Here is a 17,655-nt window from a genome sequence, read left to right as displayed (position 1 = left end):
AGAGGATGAGGTGGTTGAATGACATCACCAACTCAATGGACATCAGTTTGAATAAACTTCGGGAGTTGGTGATGGACAGGGAGGCCTGGCATGCTGCAGTCCATGGGGTTGCTAAGAGTCAGACCTGACTGAGTGACTGAACTGAACTGAACTGAACTGACAATCTGTGAGGGCAAATATAGCACCTCAGTTTAATAGACAGAAAAAGAGGCTCAGAGGGGTTCCCAACTCCTTGAGGGGCAAGATCTATGCCTGATAAGCAGTTTAAATAACCAGATAGAGAGACTTCCTGCACTTGAGTGGTAGGTCTGACCTCCTACAGCCCCACCTCTCCCCTCAGTAGGTGCATGCCTGCGTACTAAGTCACTTCAGTAGCGTCCGACTCTTTGTGACCCTATGGATTGCTGCCCGCCAGGCTCCTCTGTCCATAGGATTATTTCAGCAAGAATACTGGAATGGGTTGCCATTCCCTTCTCCAGGGGATCTTCCAGATCCAGGGATCGAACCTGAGTCTACTGGGACTCCTGCTTTGAAAGCAGATTCTTTACCACTGAGCCACTGGGGAAGCACCTCAGCAGGTGAGGGGTGCCTAACTAGGACATCCTGGGGAAGGGGAGCAGTGAAGAACAGGGGGGACCTTGGGCCTCGTCCTACAGTGCTGGTGGGCAGCATTTTCCTCTGGACCCCAACAAAGCCCACCAGTACCTCTCACCCATGTAAAGTCCTCTATGTTAAAAATTCCTTCCAACAGAGCAGTTCCACTTCTGGGTGTATACACAAAAAATTAAAATCAGGGGCTCAGAAAGGTATTTGCATACCCATGCTCATAACAGCATTAGTCACAAGAGCCAAAAGGAGGAAATAACCCAGATATCTATCAATGGATGAATATGGTAAACAAAATGGTGTATATATATGCAGTGGGATATTATTGAGCCATTAAAATACATAGTGACCTGAATCTAATCACTGGGTGGGGAAGATCTCCTGGAGAAGGGAAAGGCTACCCACTCCAATATCCTGGCCTGGAGAATTCCATGGACTGTATAGTCCATGGGGTCGAAAAGAGTCGGACACATCAAAGCAACTTTCACTTTCTTTCAAACACATGATTCAAGAACTTTCCTGGCAGTCCAGTGGTTAAGATTCCATGCCTCTACTGCAGGGAATGAGGGTTTGATCCCTGGTTTAGGGAACTAAGGTCCTGCATGCTGCATAGTGTATCCAAGAAAAAAAAAGCTTCTCCCTTCACCCACCACCCAAAACATGCTTGGGGCTTCCCTGGTGGCTCAGACAATAAAGGATCTGTCTGCAGTGCAGGAAACCAGAGTTCGATCCCTGGGGTGGGAAGATCCCCTGGAGAAGGGAATGGTAATCCACTCCAGCATTCTTGTCTGGAGAATCCCATGGACAGAGGAGCCTGGGGGGTTACAGTCCATAGGGTCACAAAGAGTCAGATGCGACTGAATGACTACCATTTTCCCTTTTTCAAAAACATGGTACAACTGGAAAGACATTATGCCAAGTGAAAGAAGCCAGACATCCAAGGACAAATACTAAATGATTCAATTTCTACGGAATAAGGTAGTGAACTTCATAGAGACAAAAGAAAGAAGGGTATTGCCAGGGGCTGGTGGAAGGAGAAATGGGGAGTTAGCATTTAATGGGTACGGAGTTTCAGTTTTGCAAGATGAATTTCAGTTTTGCAAATCCAAGGTGGACAGTGCTGATGGTTGTCCAACAATGTGAATATACTTAATGTCCCTGAAACTGTACACTTAAAGATGGTTAATTTCATGTCATATCTATTTCACCACAATAAAAATTGCTATCCATTAATGAGTCCCACTGCCCCCACCCCCACATCCCCTGGAAATTGGAATAAATTTTGGGGAAACAAAGCATACAGATCATTTGGCAAATTCCCTACACAGCCACATGACTCCACTGTGACAAGAGAGAAAGTTCTGGACATTGGATTCGACTTCCTGGGCTTCAAAGCCCAGCCAGCTCAAATCCCACCTTTTCTGTAAAGCCTGCAGTAGCCTGCAGAATCACTCACCAAACCACCTCCTCCTCTGTGTCTGATGTTGGGCACAGTCGTGCAACTTGAAAGAGTCAGGTGGTGCTTTTTTTTAGAGTTTATTTTTTAAAACATTTATTTATTTGGCTGCCTTGTGCCTTAGTTGTGGCACACAGGATCCTCGATCTTTGTTGCAGTGTGTGTGTGTGTTAGTTGCTCAGTTGTGTCCGACTCTTTTTGACCCCATGAACTGTATGTGGAATTTTTAGCTGTGGCATGAGAACTCTTAGTTGAGGCATGTGGGATCTTAGTTCCCTGAACAGGGATCCAACCCGAGCCCCTTGCGTTGAGAGCATGGATTCTTAGCCACTGGATCACCCCAGATGGTGCTTTGCCAAGATGTCTCTCCTTTCACTCTGGTCACTTGACTCCTGGGAGCAAAGCCCTAGCAACTCACAGTGGACATGTCGAAACAAGACTTTGTCATTGAAGCCTCTGAGATTTGGAGATTGCTTGTTTCCTTGGTGTAACCCAGCTCAGGGCTACTCCAAGTGTGGTTTTGCTTTTGCAGCCTTGGCATCCCCTGGGGGCTGATTAGAGATGCAAATAATCAGGCCCCACCCTTGACCTACTGAACCAGATTCTGCATAAAGTGCTAAGTATGGCTTCTCTCCCAGAAAGGTGCTCAGTGGCTATTATTTCCTCCCCAGTCCTCTGAGGTTTCTACAGAAGACTCTGCTAATAGCCTACTTAAGAGTTGCCTTCCCCTTCTCCCTACTGAGAACTCAGGTTTCTGTTGTTGTTCAGTTGCTGAGTCTTGTCCGACTCTGCGAACCCATGGACTGCAGCACACAGGCTTTTCTGTCCTTCACCATCTGTGGAGCTTGCTCAAACTCATGTCCATTGAGTCATTGATGCCATCCAACCATCTCATCCTCTGTCGCCTCCTTCTCCTACCCCCAGTCTCTCCCAGCATCAGGTCTATTTCAGTGCAGCTCTTTGCATCAGGTGGCCAAAACGTTGGAGCTTCAGCTTCAGCATCAATCCATCCAATGTATGTTCAGGATTTATTTCCTTTAGGATTGACTGGTTTGATCTTGCTGTCCAAGGAACTCTCAAGAGTCTTCTCCAGCACTGAGGGACTGGCAATGTGCTCAGGTGAAAACACCCAGTTTCCCAGAATACCTTGCAGCTAAGGGTAGTCATGTGACCTGGTCCTAGTCATGTTCATTTGGTTCATTTCTGACCCAAAGGAAGTCAGAGTAGGGCTTCAGGGAATTCTTGTCAAAGGCCACAGCCCCAGGTGGCAGGTTTCTCTGACTTTGGGCCTTGTCCTTCCCCTTCCTTCCTGTCTGTTACTTGGATGTGGTGGCAGATTGTTACCCAGTGGCTCCCAGGACACACACATTCCTGTGTTCACACCCTCAGGTAGCCCCCACCCACGTTGGATCTGGGCTGGCCTGAGCCTAACTCTGACCAGTAGAATGTGGTTGCAGTGAGGTTCAGGGACTTTTTCTCTCAACCTGGGGCTTGCCTATAGGAGATCTCTTGATAGGAGATCACATTCCTGTCAAAGGGAGGGACATCCATCCAACCCATCATCCAGATCTGAAACCCAGGAGTCACTGCACCTCCTTTTCATCTGCAGCTAATTGATCACCAGGACTGTCTCCTCCCATGGCCCAAGTCCATCCCACACTTGATCCAAGGGGCAGCCATCTACTGACCTCCTGTCTTCCTCCTGGCCTGGTCTCCCCACCCCACATCGAGCCTACATGTGGATGGATGTCATAGTGATCCTTGTAGGGAATTCCCTGATGGTCCAGTGGTTAGAACTCTACATTTTCACTGCCAGGGACCCAGGGGCAATCTCTGGTCGAGGAACTAAGATCCTGAAAGCTATGTATTGCCACCAAAAAATACAAAAACAGAAGATTGATCTTTCTAAATACAGATCTGAAGATCATTCCCCAATGGGTAATTCCCACGGCCCCAGCATGACCTACACATCCATATGTGACATAGCTACTGCCTCACTCTCCAGCCCCCTCTCTGTCCATTCCCCTCTCTAAATACCATGAACCCTGGACACGCCATGCTGCCCCCTGTTTCTCATACCAGCTTGCCTATTGGTAGCTCCATGTCTTTGCTTCAGCAACGACAAATGCCATCCTTTATGTTGACTCAGTATCATGGTCTGTTCAGGCTGCTCTAACGGAATACTACAGACTGGGTGGTTTAAACAACAGAAATTTATTTTCACAGTCTTGGAGGCTGGAAGTTCAAGATCAAGGTAGGTTTCATTCTCTATTTTTTTTTTTTAGTCTTTATCTTTTGTTCTACCTCATTCCAAGGAGATTAGCTTGCCTATTTGGAGGCCTGGAGTCTTCTGCTGTTGTTTAGAAGTTGCTCTGTCGGAGATGTTCCATATTTTGATGAGTTTTTGATATATTTGTAGAGGAGGCAGGCAATCTCCCCATCTTACTCCTCTGCCACCTTCTTCTGCTCTCAAAGCATCTTGGTAGGTTTCATTCTGCTTCTTGTCTTGGCTTGTAGGTGGCTGCAATCTGGCTATGTGCTCACATATGTGAGCATGGGGAGAGAGGCTGTGAGTTCTCTGGCATCTCTTCTTTTAAGGACACTAATTCTATAAGATCAGGACCCCACCCTCATGACTTCACTTAGCCATAGTTACTTCTAGAGGGGCCCCATCTCTAATTACAGCCACCCTGGAGGTTAGGGCTTCAGTGTATGAATTTGGGAGGAAAACAGACATTCAATCCATAACATACATTCAATTAGTAGTGACTGGGAATTCTCTGATAGTCCAGTGCTTAGGACTGCACACTTTCACTACCAAGGGCACAAGTTCAATCCTGGTTGGGGAATTAAGATCCCACAAGCTTTGTGGCAAGGCAAAAAAGAGAGAGAGAAATTAGGAGTGGCTGCCTAGAGAACTGTGTCAAAAAGAATTCTGAGGTCCTTCCCAGATTCTGTGGTAAAAAGAGCTATGGTTGATTAGTCACGTCTACCTGTGGTTGATTATTCATGTCTACCTGCAGCTTCCCTGGTGGCTCAGATGGTAAAGAATCTGCCTGTAATACAAGAGACCCATCTTTGATCCCTGGTTCAGGAAGTTTCCTCTGGAGGAGGGCATGACAACCCATTCCAGTGTTCTTGTCTGGAGAATCCCAATGGACAGAGAAGCCTGGTGGGCTACAGTTCACAGGGTCACAAAGAGTCAAACATGACTGAGTGACTAATACTTTCACTTTCATCTGGGGCTTAGAAAGGAGGGATTGTGGCGGCTCGTGTACTGTGTATTTTTCTTGTCTGTTTTATGTGTTTATCTTTTCCACTCTCTCTTTTGGCCCAAGCACAATGCCTGACACATTCTAGGCTCTCAATACATTTTTGATGAATGAATCAAGTGAGTAGTTGTCTCAAAGCACATTTCTCATCCATGATCTCACTTAAGCTTCACAGCAGAATGTGAGGTCGGTCCGAACAATTAAAGATGCTTAGAAATCTCCTTGAAAGTGTTCACCCCTCTTTCTGTCTCACTCCACGCTGGAGTTGCTGCATTTGACCTAGAGGCTGCATGGATGCCTGGACCAGATTCTGTCCAGATCACAGGTGGCTCTTGCTGCCACTGTCTCCTAGAGCAGCTGAGGCCTTTGCCCTGCCTGCTGTCCCCCAACAGCCCTGCATCCCCACTCATCCCAGAGCTACCAACCCCATCCTCTGGCTACCAATCACTTCAAATGAGAAACAAACAAATGCTGTGGCCTCTAAGTCTAACAGAGCAAGGGGGTGGGGTGGGGATTGATTAACTTTCTGATGGGAGTTGGGGGCATGAGTTAACCATTGCTGTGATACAGGAAATTGAGAACAGGTGAGGGTATATGTGATGGGAGGAGGGTGTCACGCTTAAAGGGAAAATGTACTCAAGTCCCCAGTATACCACAGGGCTTTCCAGGTGACTCAGTGGTAAAGAATCCATCTGCCAATGCAGGAAATGCGGGTTCGATCCCTGAGTCGGGAAGATCCCCTGGAGGAGGACATGGAAACCCACTCCCGTATTCTTGCCTGGAAAATCCTATGGACAGAGGAACCTGGTGGGCTTCAGTCCATGGGGTCACAGAGTTGAACGTGACTGAGCAACTGAGCATGCACTGAAGTCTCCAGTATCCCTGTTAGCAATGCAGCTCATGTAATTGTGAGCGTGTGTCTGAGTGTGTGTGTGTTGGGGGTTGCCTCTCTCCCGCCTGTCACCCCTGGTGCCCATGCTCAGCCATGCTACCCCTGCCAGCCTGGCCGTGTGCTATGTGCCTGAGCCCCTTCAGGGCTGTGGATGGACACCCTGCCCTGGCGTCGCTCCTGGTCTGCCTGCTAAGACTTCTCCCCTCAGGGCACTAGTTCTCAGGCAGCACCAGGCTTAGCCCTGTGACATGTGCTCCTGCCCATGAGGAGCTCATAGCTAGTGTCAGCGGCTGGACCACCCTGGGCTGTGTGCTGGGAAGGCCAGAGACTATGCCCCCATCTGGATGGGTGGCAAGGACAGGTGAGCAGGCGCGGTGGTGTGTGGGTGTGTTTCAGGCCAGTGAACCCTGCTGTTTGCCTGAAGTCATGGTGGGAGCATGGGGCGGGGAAGGGGAGACCAGATCTGGAGGATTGTTGGAGCCACGTGCTAATGTGCTAAGTCACTTCACTTGTGTCCGTCTCTTTGCAACCCTGTGTACTATAGCCTGCCAGGCTCCTCTGTCCATGGGATTCTCCAGGCAAGAATACTGGAGTGGGTTGCATGCCTTCCTCCAGGGGATCTTCCTGACCCAGGGATTGAACCCTGGTCTCAGATTCTTTATTGTCTGAGCCACCAGGGAAGCCCCAGGCAGCAAAGAGTCAGCAGTAGCACCTGCTCTCTGGGCCTTGCAACCTCAAGAACAAAGCAGGATTTCTTGCAGCCCTTTCTCTCAGGGTTCTTTCTCCTTACCATGGCCACTGTCTCATGAAGTTACTACTGGGAGAGAAGGAAACTGAGCCCAGTTCTGCTACGTGCTTAAGGTAGGGGTCCAGGGCCCAGCTCTCAACCAGGGTGTGGCATCCAGCGAGTTTCCCAAGGCTAGATAAAGCTGGTGATCATCTCCCAGGCCCTTCCCAGGTCTTCTCAGGAGATCCACAAGGAGGGCGCTGGCTTTCCACTTCCTCAGCATCTTCCTGCAGGTCCCACTAGTCCAGCCAAGAAGGCAGTGGAGCCCCTGGGGTGGAGTCACAGGGAGAAGGTGAGGCGCCCATGCTCTGGGGGACCAGCCTCACCACTGAGTACCCAGCCCCTCCAGTGGTGTGTTGAGAAATGGTCAGGTCTCTGTTCAAAGTCTGCTTGTGGACAAACCTGAGTCCTGTGACAAGAACCCAGGGTGACTCACTCTTTATGAGGCTCCTGACTCCCCAGGAAAGTTGTTTCATGTTTATTGCTTTGTGAGAATGGAACTGGGGAATTTACTGGTGGTCCAGTGGTTAGGACGAGGTGCTTCTATTGAAGTGGGGTGACGGTTCAATACATGGTCAGGGAACTAAGATCCCACAAGCCACATGGCTTGGCCAAAAAATAAATAAATAAAAAGTAAGAGGAATCTTTTCACAGCCATTTTCTGCCCATTATGTGTCTTCTACTGTGGGCTTCCATAATGGAGCCAGGGCTGTGCAGCCCCTATCAGCAACCCTGGGCTCCCTGCCTCTCTTACTAACAGAGCCCCACTTTCAACCAGGCTGCAATATACTCTGCTTGGTCTAAGCCAAGAGAAACTCCAATCCCTTTGCTCTTGACCCTGGCTGATGACAAGTAAGTAACTTCTGGGAAAATACATTTTTCACTTATATAGGGAAAGGGCCATTCTTATCATTCCTTTCCTGCTGTGTGTGGTCCTGCAAGGGTATAGAGCTGAGGCAAACGTCCTGCCTGGAAGACCACATAAGCACAGAGGTCCACCTCCGGTTGACATGATGCAGCCTGTTGTTGTCACAGAGCAGGACCCTGTGGGGGCTTTCTGGGACAGACCTCTCCCCTATATCCTCTGCTTTAGCTCCTCTCTGTAGTCCCTAGACAATAGTAGCTGATGCACACTTGCAGAGTTGTTTTACAGATGCTAAGACCCCAATCAAATGGAAGAAATTAACTAACTGATGACTAAAAGCATATAGCCCCCAGACCGACTGGTGCCTAAGGATTAATAAAGTTAACCCCTGTGACACCACCATGTTCCCTCACCATTAGCCAATCAGAGAACTGTGACGAGCTGATCACATACCCTGGGACGCCCTCCCTCACCTGGCCTTTAAAATGCTTTGCTGAAATCCTTTAGGGAGTTTAGGGACTTTGAGCGTGAGCCATGTGGTCTCTTTGCTTGGCACCTTACAAGAAACATTGCACTTTGCCCCAGGCTGGTATCAGTAGATTGGCTTTACTGCATGTGAGTAAGCAGACCCAAATTTGGTTCAGTAACATTGTGACCAATTTCAATTCTGCTTTGCATTTATTTAATCTATTTTTGTCTGTGCTGGGTCTTTGTTGCTGTGTACAGGCTTTCTCTACTTGCAATGAGCAGGGGTTAGTTTCTAGTTGCAATGTGTAGGCTTCTCATTGCAATGACTTCTCTTGTTGTGGTGCTTCAGTAGTTGTAGTACACAGGCTGGGCTCCCCTGTGGCGTGTGGAATCTTCTCAGACCAGGGATCAAACCTGTGACCTCCACATGGGCAGGCAGACTCTCAATGACTGAACCAACAGGGAAGTCCTCTGCATAGTATTTTAAAGTTCACCTATTGCCATCACTCTTACATTTTACAAAGAGGACCATGCCTTTCACTAATTTTCTAATTTTAAGAAAATCTGCACAGTTCTTGTATGTAAATTGAGGAAATGAGAATGGATCAGTGAGGTCAAGAGAAGTTCACTATCACCTGGTCCAGTGGATAAGATCAACTGCCTATCTAAATGGAATTTGAAAATTTATGTGAACAAATCAGAATCCCATAGAAAGAGGAGCCTGACAGTCCTACAGTCCATAGGGTCCCAAAGAGTTAAACATGACTGAAACGACTTAGCGTGCATGTGAACAAATTCAGTTTTCTACAACAAATGTTCTGGTAAATATTGCTAGAATAAACATATTCTGGTTTCAAGGTTTTGTAAGTCAACATTTCAAGGTTTTGTAAGATTCTTAAACCTATGATTGCAAACCTTCCCTATTTCAGGAGAGATCTTGTCCCTCTCCATTAAGAAGTGAACCAGCAGAAACTGAATTTTATAATAAAATTATACCCCCAAAAGTATAGTTTTAACTTCAGTTGTATAGTAATAGGCGTGTAAATATTTGCTTTTTCTTTATCTCACAAGATATAATGGCTGGCTCAGGGCCTGTTTTCCTTAAGCATCTGTGTCATTGACTCCCATCTGTCAAAGTTCTTCATTAACCTCAGGCTTGCAGCCTTGAACTTTAATTAAACTTGTCTAGCTAGGGCTGAATTAAAGAATATGTGGCTCATATAGTTTCCCCTTTCCATAAATTGCTGAACCAACTTGGTACTCCTGTTTTGCAGGCCTTTGTTATGCAATGTAATTAAACATCTTTATTATTAAACCCCAGTCATTGGGTTTTCTGTCACTAGCAGCCATTGCATTCCTGAATAGCAGAGATTTTCAGGAAGGATTCCAAGGAGATATTTCCCTTCTAGGATTCCCTGTCACAGCTACTCACACCCAAAGCAGGAAGACACTGTTGACTCTTCCTTCCTTCACTGACCCCAACCCTCCCAACCTGTCACCTACCTCCCAAGTATATTTTGAGTTAGTTCATCTTTTTCTGTTCTTTGCCACTAGTGGAGTCACAGCAACTGTGTCATCTCTTGCCTCTGCTCTGTCATCTCAGCAGCCTCCCAAATGGTTCCCCTGCTCCCATACTCACCTTCTTCAAAGCAGAGTGAACTTTAAAAAATATGTAGATTTGATCCTGACACTCTCATCCTTAAAGAATCCCATAGCTTCTCCTTGGACACAGGAGAAGAACTTAGATCCACAATAGGGTATATTAACTTTGTATTGGTTGCCTAACAAATAATCACAAACTTTATTTAAAAGAACACCCAAGTATAATAGTTTCCTTGAGTCTGGGCATGACTGAATTGGGCCATTGCTCAAGGTCCCACAAGGCTACAGTCAAGCTGTCCACTGTCTGTGAGTGCTCATCCAAGGACTCATCATGGAGTGTCTTCCCACTCACATTTCATTGACCAAAGCTATTTTTATGATAACACCTAACTTCAAAGAAGGCAAGAAAATGCAACCCTGCCATTGATACCAAGCAGGACCCTGTAGGGTTCCTGGGTACAAAGGACTTTCTGTGTCCCCCATTTATTTTTCGTTTTTTGTTGTTGTTGTTGTTGTTATTCAGTCCCTCAGTCCTGTCCAACTCTTTGTGACCCCATGGACTGCACATACCAGGATTTCCTGTCCTTCACCATCTCCTGGAGTTTGCTCAAATTCAAGTCCATTGCATCAATGATGTCATCAGACCATCAAACCATCTCATCTTCTGTATTCCCTTTCTCCTCCTGCCATCAATCTTTCCCAGCTTCAGGGTCTTTTCTAATGAGTCAGCTCGTCACATCAGGTGGTCAAAGGATTGGAGCTTCAGCTTCAGAATTAGTCCTTCCAATGAATATTCAGAGTTGATTTCCTTTAGGATTGACTGGTTTCATCTCCTTGCTGTCCAAGGGACTCTCAAGAGTCTTCTCCAGCACCACAGTTTGAAAGTTTGTTTTTTTCAGTTCAGTCTCTCAGTCGTGGCTGACTCTTTGTGATCCCATGGACTGCAGCATGTCAGGCTTCCCTGTCCATCACCAACTCCCGGAGCCTGCTCAAACTCATGTTCATCAAGTTGGTGATGCCATCCAACCATCTCATCCTCCAGCATCCCCTTCTCCTCCTGCCTTCAATCTTTCCCAGCATCAGGGTCTTTTCAAATGAGTCAGTTCTTTGCTCAGGTGGCCGAAGTACTGGAGTTTCACCTTCAGCATCAGTCTTTACAATGAATATTCAGGACTGATTTCCTTTAGGATGGACTGGTTGGATCTCCTTGCAGTCCAAGGGACTCTCAAGAGTCTTCTCCAACATCACAGTTCAAAAGCATCAATTCCTCAGCACTCAGCTTTCTTTGTGTTCCAATTCTCACATCCATACATGACTACTGGAAAAACCATAGCTTTGTCAGCAAAGTAATGTCTCTGCTTTTTAATGTGCTGTCTAGCTTGGTCATAGCTTTTCTTCCAAGGAGCAAGCCTCTTTTAATTTCATGGCTACAGCCACCATCTGTGGTGATTTTGGAGCCCCCCAAAATTAAGTCTCTCACTGTTTCCACTGTTTCCCCGTCTATTTGCCATGAAGTGATGGGACCAGATGCCATGATATCAGTTTTTTGAATGTTGAGTTTTAAACCAGATTTTTCATTCCCCTCTTTCACTTTCATCAAGAGGCTCTTTAGTTTCTCTTTGCTTTCTGCAATAAGGGTGGTGTCATCTGCATATCTGAGGTTATTGATATTTCTCCCAGCAATCTTGATTCCAGTTTGTGCTTCATCCAGCCTGGCATTTGTTTTTTAATATTTATTTATTTATTTGGCTGCGCCAGGTCTTAGTTGCATCACCTAGGATTTTTGATCTTTGTTATGGCATGCAGGCTCTTAAGTTGAGGCATGCAAACTCTTAGTTGTGGCGTGTGGGACCTAGTTCCCTGAGTGGGGATCAAACCCCAACCCCCTGCATTGGGTACATGGAGTCTTAGTCACTGAACCACCAGGAGAATCCCTGTTCTCCATTTCTTTGATCACACAAAATAGACTTTTTTCAGTCTCCATGACCTTCCTTGAGTTCCTACAGCAGGTTCAAATAGCTGCTAATTAGGGAAGGGAGGGGATGCAGAGACAGGAGTGAAAGTGTTAGTCTCTCAGTTGTGTCTGACTCTTTGGGATCTCGTGGCCTGTGGCCCACCAGGCTCTTCTGTCCATGGGCATTCTCCTGGCAAGAATATTGGAGTGGTTGGCGATTTCCTTCTCCAGGGACTCTTCCCAACCCAGGGATTGAACCTGGGTCTCCTGCATTGCAGGCAGATTCCAGAGACAGAGACAGGGAAGTAACAGCCAAAAGAAACAATAGTGCTGGCTTGGGGCAAGGTTCTGGTTTCCCATCAGGGGATACACACAATATCTTTGGACTGTTTTGTAGATGCTGAAACCCCCACCAGGTGAGAAAAGTTAAAGGTTAATGATGGTAGACTGCCCACAAGCACAAAGATACCAGAAAGGTTGGAACCAGAAAGTAGAGGATGCTGACTCCCACTTATCTCACACCAACCAATCAGAAGAATGTCCACAAGTTGACCATGTCCTCTTTGAACCATTACTTCTCACTAGCTCCTCCAAGTTGGATCACACAGTTTTAAGAGCATTAGCCCACAGTGACCCTGTTTGCCTGCAAAGCAATAATGCTATTCTTTTCTACTTCACCCAAAACTCTGTCTCCAAGATTTAGTTCAGTATTGGGGTTCAGATGCTAGATTCAGCCTCACTACATGGGTGAGAGGAGGAGAGAGGGAATCTTTGTGCACAGTGCTAATGCCTACCCCAGCTACTACGAGGGACTTTATGATCTGCCATTGGAAACCAATAGACTTCACCTAGTGCTCTTGGACCATCTGTCTACAGGAGCTCTCTTGTCTCTCAACCTAGTGACTCTATAAAGAAAGAAAATGAAATTAGTTTGGCATGACTTAGTAAATTTAACACTGGCTCTGGGACCTCCTGTTGATCCAGTGGTTAAGAATCTGCCTTCTAACGCAGGGGACACAGGTCAATCCCTGGTCGGGGAACTAAGATTCCACATGCCACAGGGCAACTAAGCCTGAGAATCACAACTAGAGAAACCTGATGTTGGCAATTACTGATCCTGTGTTCTGCAACTGGAGAACACTGCGTATCCCAACTAAGACACAGTGCAGCCAAAAAAACTCCAAAACAAAACAACAATGACAGAAAAACACCGGCTCTAGTGACCAGTATATTCTCTATTTTTTTAAAAAACAGTTTTCTTTCTTTCTTTCTATTTTTGTCTATGCTAGATTTTTGTTGCTGCACCAACTTTTCTCTAATTGTGTGCAGCAGAGCGGGGGCTACTTCTAGTTGTGGTGCACAGGATTCTCCTGTTGCGGAGCACGGGCTCTAAGGCACGCAGGCTTCAGTAATTGTGGCTCCTGGACTCTAGAGCACAGGCTCAGTAGTCATGGTACGTGGGCTTAGTTGCTCTGTGGCATGTGGGATCTTCCTGGATCAAGGATTGAACCCATGTCTCCCGCATTGGCAAGCGAATTCTTTACCACTGAGCCTCCAGGGAAGCCCTCTTTATTTTTTACAAACCTTAAAAATATTCTAATTTAATTTCCTTTTTTTTTTTGACATAAATTATTGAACCCTGCTTAGTTTTCTATCTTCATCCTAAATCTGTTATTTTGAATATCATAGATCTAGGATTGCTAATGCCTGGTGATGACACAAGACCTCTAATAAATGAGCATAATGCTCTTACAAAAAGGCAATGCCCAATGTCACCAGGCTGGGGACCTAGGAGGCTCCTGAATTTCCCTCCTTTCATGGATCCACCGAAAGTACAGCACCACATGGAGTAATTCCCTGTAACAGAGATCAGAAACTGCCAAATCGTCTTCCAAAGTATGGTACATTCTGCATTCCCCCCAGCAGCGAATGAGAGCTTCGGCTACCCCACATCCTCGTCAGCATTTAGTCTTGTTTTGTTCAGTGTATTGGCCATTCTAATAGATGAGTAGTGGCAATATTCAAGTTCCTTTTGTTTCCAATTTGTATTGTAAGTGATAACCATCTAATGTGTAGCTAATTGTTCTGGCATTCTCCCAGGGATAAAAAGAAACTTACGAATCTATGGTCTCTTAACACATGCATAATCCATTGCCAAAAAAGTAATTGCATGATATTCATTGTAACAGTGTTGTAAAGGCATTTGTTTATAGTCAAGGCAATTACAAAGTCTGGGATGGATGATCAGAAGTGTTATGAATACTCAAGGCTCTGTGTGTGTGTACAACCAAAGATGGTTGAAGCCAACTGAGGCTTAACTTCAAGGGTAGGAGAAGACTTGTTGGGCTTTCTATATGGATGGAAGAAGGCAGGTGGTGTCCTGACTTCCATGGGCCAGGTTGGGACTCCCCATCTGAAGATAAGCAGATCGTGCTGTGAGTGCATCTCTTAGAGGAAGCCCTTCCTGGTACTTGCTTAAGATTTCCAGTGAATGGAGGTCAGCCCAGTCTCCAGGAATCCACAAGATGTGGACTTAACCTTTGACCTTTGACTCCGACGAGAGGGCCAGGGGTCCCAGGTTTGTCTGTGAAGAGGGAGGCCACTGGCACCACCACGTGATGGAAGCAGAGAGTGAATCCAGAGAATGGAGTGAAGAGGAGACAACACCAAGGGTCAACCCCTTGGCTTTTCTGGGATGGAGTTTGCTGAACTTCTGCACAGGGAGGCACACCCAAGTTCCCCTAAGTGACCACGAGAGCTATCCAAGTGGGCAAACGCAGACTCTTTCATTGGTGTGAACTCATTTATCCTTCCCTCAGCTCTCCCTCCTGGACTCTGCAGTCCTTTCTGGATCGTAGGAGTTCACTGAGAGGCGTCACCTCTGGCTGAGGGGGCAGGGATGGCTTACCTGGGGGTGGGATTTTTTTGTTTGGTTTTTGTTTTTTAATCTCTGGTGTTTTCTTTTTTTGTACGTGGTTGCGCTGGGTCTTCTTGCTGTGTGAGAGCTTTTTCTAATTGCAGCAGGTGGGGACCACTCCTCCTTTCAGTAGGTAAGCCTGTCATTGTGAGAGCATCTCTTGCTGCAAAACACAGGCTCTAGAGCGCAGGCTCAGTAGTTGTGGCACAAGGGGTTCGTTGCTCTGTGGCATGTGGGATCTTCCCAGACCAGGGATCAAATCCATGCCCCCTGCATTGGCAGGAGGATGCTTATCCACTGCACCAGCAGGGAAGTCCTGAGAGGTGGGATTTGAACTACATATTGATAAAAAGATGGAGCAGGTGAGGACTGAGGATTGGCAGGTCAGCATAGAATCTGATTGGTCAGGAGCAGGAAGTTCCTGGAAATGGTGGGGGGGGAGGGTTGGCCAGAAAGTTGAGTTGGGGACGAACAGCAGAGGCCTTGAAGGTCAGCTGAAGCTTTCAGATGCTTCACCAGGAAGCCATGGAATGCTTCTGATGTGGGACTTGACATCTATAAGCCTGAGTGAAGCCAAGACTAATCTGACCCTGAGCTGTGGAACAGACTGGACAAGACATACTGGAGACAGGGAGGTCTATCCTAGGCTATGGTTGAAGCCCAGAGTGAGATGTGCATGGGCCAAACTGGAAAAGGAATGGGAAAGACAGAGACAGGGGTTTGATCCCTGCTCCGGGAAGATCCCACATGCCTCAGAGCAACTAAGCTCATGAGGCACAACTACTGAGCCGGTGCTCTAGAGCAGAAACCGGGACTACTGAGCCCTCATGCCACAACTACCGAGGCCTGTGTGCCCTGAGCCCATGCTCTGAAACAAGCAGAGCCACTGCAGTGAGAAGCCCGCGCATCACAACTAAGAGTGGCCCCCACTCACCGCAGCTAAAGAAAGCCCAGCTGCCTGAATGGAGATCCAACACAGCCAAAACGAAATAAATACACCTTAAAAAAACAAACCTTCAAAAAAAAAAAAAAAACCTTCTGCTCACAACCCATATGACTGCTGGCTTTTAGGTAGCTCTGTTCTAAGAAAGAGAGCCCTAACTGAATTGGTAGTATGTGCATATTTCCAACTCTTTAGAATGGGAAAGACTAAAGATCTCTTCAAGAAAATTAGAGATACCAAGGGAACATGTCATGCAAAGATGGGCACAATAAAGGACAGAAATGGTAATGGTATGGACCTAACAGAAAACAGAAGATATTAAGAAGAGGTGGCAAGAATATACAGAAGAACTATACAAAAAAGATCTTAATGACCCAGATAACCATGATGGTATGATCACTCACCTAGAGCCAGACATCCTGGAATGTTAAATCAAGTGGGCCTTAGGAAACATCACTATGAAAAAGCTAGCAGAGGTGATGGAATTCCAGTTGAGCTATTTCAAATCCTAAAAGATGATGCTGTGAAAGTGCTGCACTCAATATGCCAGCAAATTTGGAAAACTCAGCAGTGGCCACAGGACTGGAAAAGGTCCATTTTCATTCCAATCCCAAAGAAAGGCAATGCCAAAGAATGTTCAAACTATGGCACAATTGCACTCATCTCACACACTAGCAAAGTAATGCTCAAAATTCTCCAAGCCAGGCTTCAACAGTGTGTGAACCGTGAACTTGCAGATGTTCAAGCTGGATTTAGAAAAAGCAGAGGAACCAGAGATCAAATTAGATCATGGAGCACCATCAGCTTGAAGGGACCAGGAGAGGAAGTGGTTAAAAGAGAATTCCAGAAAAACATCTACTTCTGCTTTATTGACTATTCCAAAGCCTTTGACTGTGTGGATCACAACAAACTGTGGAAAATTCTTAAAGAGATGGGAATACCAGACCACCTGACCTACCTCTTGAGAAATCTGTATGCAGGTCAGGAAGCAACAGTTAGAACTGGACATAGAGCAACAGACTGGTTCCAAATAGGGAAAAGAGTACATCAAGGCTGTATATTGTCACCCTGCTTATTTAACTTATATGCAGACTACATCATGAGAAACACTGGGTTAAAAGCACAAGCTGGAATCAAGATTGCCAGGAGAAATATCAATAATGTCAGATATGCAGATGACACCACCCTTATGGCAGAAACTGAAGAAGAACTAAAGAGCCTCTTGATGAAAGTGAAAGAGGAGAATGAAAAAGTTGGCTTAAAACTCAACATTCGGAAAACTAAGATCATGGTATCCGGTCCCATTACTTCATGGCAAATAGATGGGGAAACTGTGGAAACAGTGACAGACTTTATTTTCTTGAGCTCCAAAATCACTGCAGATGGTGACTACAGCCATGAAATTAAAAAGATGCTTACTCCTTGGAAGAAAAGTTATGACCAACCTAGGCAGCATAATAAAAAGCAGAGACATTACTTTGCCAACAAAGTCCGTCTAGTCAAGGCTATGGTTTTTCCAGTGGTCATGTATGGATGTGAGAGTTGAATTACAAAGAAAGCTGAGTGCTGAAGAATTTATGCTTTTGAACTGTGGTGTTTGAGAAGACTCTTGAGAGACCCTTGGACTGCAAGGAGATCCAACTTGTCAATCCTAAAGGAAATCAGTCCTGAATATTCATTGGAAGGACTGATGCTAAAGCTGAAACTCCAATGCTTTGGCCACCTGATAGGAAGAACTGACTCATTTGAAAAGACCCTGATTCTGGGAAATATTGAAGGCAAGAAGAGAAGGGGATGACAGAGGATGAGATGATTGGATGGCATCACTGACTCAGTGGACATGCGTTTGAGTAAATATAGGGAGTTGGTGATGGACAGGGAAGCCTGGCGTGC

This window comes from Cervus canadensis, chromosome 5 (assembly GCF_019320065.1).
Source record: "Cervus canadensis isolate Bull #8, Minnesota chromosome 5, ASM1932006v1, whole genome shotgun sequence".
Classification (NCBI taxonomy): domain Eukaryota; kingdom Metazoa; phylum Chordata; class Mammalia; order Artiodactyla; family Cervidae; genus Cervus; species Cervus canadensis.
The sequence above is the reverse complement of the archived record's forward strand: the minus strand, read 5'-3'. Positions refer to the sequence as shown.